The sequence below is a fragment of the Herpailurus yagouaroundi genome, unplaced genomic scaffold (genome assembly GCF_014898765.1).
Source record: "Herpailurus yagouaroundi ecotype Mexico unplaced genomic scaffold, PumYag 67040, whole genome shotgun sequence".
NCBI lineage: Eukaryota > Metazoa > Chordata > Mammalia > Carnivora > Felidae > Herpailurus > Herpailurus yagouaroundi.
Genome location: NW_024419896.1, coordinates 244,268 through 250,577, shown reverse-complemented (window position 1 = coordinate 250,577; position 6,310 = coordinate 244,268).

Sequence of the window (6,310 nt, the reverse complement as noted above, 5' to 3'; positions counted from 1 at the left end):
CATGTCATCTGCAAAAAGCGAAAGCTTGACTTCATCTTTGCCAATTTTGATGCCTTTGATTTCCTTTTGTTGTCTGATTGCTGATGCTAGAACTTCCAGCACTATGTTAAACAACAGCGGTGAGAGTGGGCATCCCTGTCGTGTTCCTGATCTCAGGGAAAAAGCTCTCAGTTTTTCCCCGTTGAGGATGATGTTAGCTGTGGGCTTTTCATAAATGGCTTTTATGATCTTTAAGTATGTTCCTTCTCTTTTAATGTGCTGTTGAATTCCATTTGCTAGTATCATGTTGGGAATTTTTGCATCCAGGTTCATCAGGGATATTGGCCGGTAATTCTCCTTTTTAGTGGGGTCTTTGTCTGGTTTTGGAATCAAGGTAATCCTGGTTTCATAGAGTGAGTTTGGAAGCTTTCCTTCCATTTCTATTTTTTGGAACAGTTTGAGAAGAATAGATATTAACTCTTCAAATGTTTGATAGAATTACGCTGGGAAGCCATCTGGCCCAGGACTCTTGTTAGTTGGGTGATTTTTGATATCCGATTCAATTTCTTTGCTGGTTATGGGTCTGATAAAATTTTCTATTTCTTCCTTTTTACTTTTTGGTAGTTTGTAGGTTTTTAGGAATTTGTCCATTTCTTCCTGATTGCCAAGTGTGTTGGCACATAATTTTGATAGTATTCTTTTATCATTGTTGGTATATCTGTGCTATTGGTGCTGATCTCTCCTCTTTCATTCATGATTGTATCTATTTGGATCTTTTCTCTTCTTTTTGATAAATCTGGCTAAGGGTTTATCAATTTTGTTTACTGTTTCAAAGGGAAAGCTTAGTTTCATTGATCTGATGTACTGAATTTTTTTGTTTCTATATATTTTATTTCTGCTCTCATTTTTTATTATTTCCCTTCTTCTGCTGGCTTTAGGCTTTCTTTGCTGTTCCTTTTCTTGCTCCTTTAAGTGTAAGGTTTTGTTTTATATGTTGCTTCTTGAGATAGTCCTGAATTACAATATACTTTCCTCTTATGACTGCCTTTCTTGCATCCCAACAGGTTTGGAATGTGAGGTTTTCATTTTCATTTGCTTCCATATAGTTTTATTCCTTCTTTAATTTCCTGGTTAACCCATTAATCCTTTTTTTTTATTGTGTGAGTAACCCAAATGCCAATCAACCTTTATTATTTTTTTAATTTTTCAAAAATTTATGTGTTTAAATTCAAGTTAGCTAACATACAATTTAGTGTTGGTTTCAGGAATAGAACCCAGTGATTTATAACTTACATATAAAACCCAGTGCTCTTCCTGACAAGCGCCGTCCTTAATGCCCATCACCCATTTAACCCATTATCTACCCACCTCCCCTCTAGCAACCCTCAGTTTGTTCTTTGTATTTAAGAGTCTCTTATGATTTGCCTCCCTCTCTGTTTTTATGTTCTTTTTTCTTCCCTTTTCCTATGTTAATCTGTATGTTTCTTAATTTCCACATATGAATGAAATTATTATTTCTTTTCTGACTTATTTAACTTAGCATAATACACTCCAGTACCATCCACATTGTTGCAAATTGCAAGATTTCATTCTTTTTGATCACCAATTAGTATTCCATTGTGTGTGTGTGTATATACCACATTTTTTTAAATTTATTTATAAATTTGAGTGAGTTTACATACAATGTAATATTGTTTGCAGGAGGTAGAACCCAGTAATTCATCACTTATATATAACACCCAGTGCTCATTCCAACTATACCACATCTTCTTTATCCATTCATCAGTTGATGAACATTTGGGCTCTTTTCATAATTTGGCTATTGTTGATAGTGCTGCTATAAATATCAGGGTCCAAGTGTCTCTTCAAATCAGCATTTTTGTATCTTTGGATAAAACCAAGTAGTGCAATTTTTGGTCATAGTGTAGTTCTATTTTTAATATTTTGAGTAAGCTCCATCCTGTTTTCCAGAGTGGCTGCTCAAGTTTGCATTCTCATCAACAGTGTAAAAGCGTTCCCCTTTTTCCACATCCTTGCCAACATTGGTTGTTTCCTGAGTTGTTAATTTTAGCCGTTCTGACAGGTATGAGATAGTACCTCATTGTCATTTTGATTTTTGTTTCTCTGATGATGAGTGTGAGTGATGAAAAGATGATCATCTTTTCATGTATTTGTTATCCATCTGGATGTCTTCTTTGGAAAAGTGTCTACTCATGTCTTCTGTCCATTTCTTCACTATATTATTTGTTTTTTGTGTGTTGAGTTTGATTAGTTCTTCATAGATTTTGGATACTAAACCTTTGTCAGATATGTCATTTGCAAATATCTTCTCCCATTCCGTTGACTGCTTTAGTTTTGTTGATTTTTTTTCTTTGCTGTGCTGAAGCGTTTTATCTTGACTAGTTCACAGCAGTTCATGTTTGCTTATGTTTCTCTTATCTCTGGAGATATGTCCAGTAAGAAGTTTCTATGGTTGATGTCAAAGAGAGTTCAGACTGTGTTCTCTTCTAGGATTTTGGTGGTTTCCTGTCTTACATTTAGGTCTTTCATCCATTTTGAATTTATTTTGTCTATGGTTTAAGAAAGTGGTCCAAATTCTTTCTTCTACATGTCCCTGTCCAGTTTTCCCTACATAATTTGTTGAAAAGATTGTTTTTTTTTTCCTCATGGGATATTCCTTCCTGCTTTGCTGAAGATTATTTGGCCATGTGTTTGTGGGTCAGTTTCTGGGTCCTCTATTGTGTTCCATTGACCTTTGAGTCTGTTTTTGTTTCAGTAACACACCATCTTGATGATAACAGCTTTGTAAAACAGCTTAAAGTCCAGAATTGTGATACTTCAAGCTTTGGTTTTCTTTTTCCTGATTACTTTGGATATTCAGGGTCTTTTCTGGTTCCATACAAACTTTAGAATTGTTTGTTCTAGCTCTATGAATAATTCTGGTGTTATTTTGATAAGGATTACATTAAATGTGTAGATTTCTTTGGGTAGTATTGACATTTTCACAATATTTTTGCATCTAATACATGAGCATAGAATGTTTTTCCATTTCTCTGTGTCTTCTCAATTCCTTTCATATGATTTCTGTAGTTCTCAGCATACTGATATTTTACCTCATTGGTTAAGTTTGTTCCTAGGTATCTTATTGTTTTGGGTGCAATTTAAAATATGATTGATTCCTTTGTTTCTCTTGAAATCTGACCAGTCTGTACATCTATTTTATGTCCTGCAACTCTGCTGAATTCATGTATCAGTTCTAGCCATTTTGTTGGTGGAGTCTTTCGGGTTTTCCCCGTAGAGTATCCTGTCATCTGTGAAGAGTGAAAGTTTGAGTTCTTTCTTGCAAGTTTGTATGTATTTAATTTCTTTTTGTTGCCTGGTTGCTGAGGCTAGGATTTAGAGTACCATGTGGAACAACAGTGGTAAGAGTGGACATCCCCTGCCTTGTCCCTGACCTTACAGGAAAGCTCTCAGTTTTTGTCCATTGAGGATATTAGCTATGGGTCTTACATATATGGCCTTTATGAGGTTGAGGTATGTTCCAACTCTTCCTACTTTCTTGAGGGTTTTTGTCAAAAAAGGACACTGTATTTTCTCTAATGCTTTTTTTTGGCATCTATTAACAGAATCATAAGGTTTTTATCCTGTCTTTTATTTTGTGGTGTATTGTATTGATTTATTTGTGAATATTAAACCTAGAAACAAACCTACAGCCTAGAAATAAATCCCACTTGACCACAATGGAGAATTCTTTTAATGTAGTGTTGAATTCAATTTGCTAGTATCTTGTTGAGATTTTTGCATCCAGGTTTATCAGGTATGAACCCTGTAATTTTCCTGTTTAATGGGATCTTTGTCTGGATTTGGAATGAAGGTAATGATGACTTCATAGAATGAGCTTGAAGTTTTTCTTCTATCTATTTTTTGAAACAGTTTGAGAAAGGTATTAACTCTTCTTTAAATGTCTGGAGGAAGTCCCCTGGCATGCTTTCTGTCCCAGAACTCCATTTTGTGAGGAGATTTTTGATAGCTGATTCAATGTCTTTGCCAGTTATGGGTGTTTTAAAATTTTGTATTTTTTCCTGTTTCAATTTTGGTTTTTGTGGGTTTCTAGGAATTTGTCCATTTCTTCCATATTGTGCAGTTTGTTGGCATATGATTTTTCAGAGAATTCTCTTATAATTGTTTATATTTCCGTGATGTTGATTGTGATCTGTCTTTCATTTGTGCTTTTACCTATTTGGGTAATTTCTCTTTTCTTTCTGATAAGTCTGGCCACGAGGTTATCAATTTTATTCATTCGTTCAAAGTACCAGCACTGAGGTAATTTATCTGTTCTACTGTTTTTTGTTTGTTAGTTTTTGTACCATTTCTTCCTTTTTTTAATATGAAATTTATTGTCAAATTGCTTTCCATACAACACCCAGTGTTCATCTCAACAGGTGCCCTCCTCAATACCCATCACCCACCCCCCTCCCTCCCACCCCCCATCAACCCTCAGTTTATTCTCAGTTTTTAATAGTCTCTTATTGTTTGGTTTTCTCCCTCTCTAACTTTTTTTTCCTTCCCCTCCCCCATGGGTTTCTGTTAAGTTTCTCAGGATCCACATAAGAGTGAAACCATATGGTGTCTGTATTTCTCTGTATGGCTTATTTCCCTTAGCAGAACACTCTCCAGTTCCATCCACGTTGCTACAAAAGGCCATATTTCATTCTTTCTCATTGCCACGTAGTATTCCATTGTGTATATAAACCACAATTTCTTTATGCATTCATCAGTTGATGGACATTTAGGCTCTTTCCATAATTTGGCTATTGTTGAAAGTGCTGCTATAAACATTGGAGTACAAGTGCCCCTATGGATCAGCACTCCTGTATCGCTTGGGTAAATTCCTAGCAGTGCTACTGCTGGATCATAGGGTAGATCTAATTTTAATTGTTTGAGGAACCTCCACACTGTTTTCCAGAGCCGCAGCACCAGTTTGCATTCCCACCAACAGTGCAAGAGGGTTCCCATTTCTCCACATCCTCGCCAGCATCTATAGTCTCCATTTGTTCATTTTAGCCACACTGACTGGCATGAGGTGATATCTGAGTCTGGTTTTGATTTGTATTTCCTTGATGAGGAGTGACGTTCAGCATCTGTTCATGTGCCCGTTGGCCATCTGGGATGTCTTCTTTAGACAAGTGTCTATTCATGTTTTCTATCCATTACTTCACTGGAATATTTGTTTTCTCGGGGTGTGGAGTTTGGTGAGCGATTTATAGATTTTGGATACTAGCCCTTTTTCCGATATGTCATTTGCAAATATATTCTCCCATTTCAACGGTTGCCTTTTAGTTTTGTTGATTGTTTCCTTTGCAGTGTAGAACCTTTTTATGTCCATGCAGTTACAATACTTCATTTTTCATTTTAATTCCCTTGCCTTTGGAGAAGTGTCAAGTAAGAAATTGCTGCGGCTGAGGTCAGAGAGGTTTTTCCCTGCTTTCTCTTCTAGGGTCTTGATGATTTCTTGTCTCATATTCAGGTCCTTTATCCACTTTGAGTTTGTTTTTGTGAATGGTGTAAGAAAGTGGTCTAGTTTCATCCTTCTGCATGCTGCTGTCCAGTTATCCCAGCATCATTTGTTAAAGACACTGTCTTTTTTCCATTGGGTATTCTTTCTTGCTTTGTCAAAGATTATTCGGCCATACTTTTGTGGGTCTAGTTCTGGGGTTTCTATTCTATTCCATTGGTCTATGTGTCTGTTTTTGTGCCAATACCATGATGTATTGAGGATTACAGCTTTGTAGTAGAGGCTAAAGTCAGAATTGTGATGCCTCCTGCTATGGTCTTCTTCAAAATTGCGTTGACTATTCAGGGACGTTTGTAGTTCCACATAAATTTTAGGATTGCTTGTTCTAGCTTTGAGAAGAATGCTGGTGCAATTTTGATTGGGATTGCATTGAATGTGTAGATAGCTTTGGATAGTATTGACATTGTAACAATATTTATTCTTCCAACCCATGAGCACGGAATATTTTTCCATTTCCTTATATCTCTTTCAATTTCCTTCATAAGCTTTCTATAGTTTTCAGCACACAGATCTTTTACATCTTTGGTTAGGTTTATTCCTAGGTATTTTATGCTTCTTGGTGCAATTGTGAATGGGATCAGTTTCTTTATTTGTCTTTCTGATGCTTCATTATTAGTGTATAAGAATGCAACTGATTTCTGTACATTGATTTGGTATCCTGCGACTTTGCTGAATTGATGTATCAGTTTTAGCAGACTTTTGGTAGAGTCTATCGGATTTTCCATGTATAATATCATGTCATCTGCAAAAAGCGAA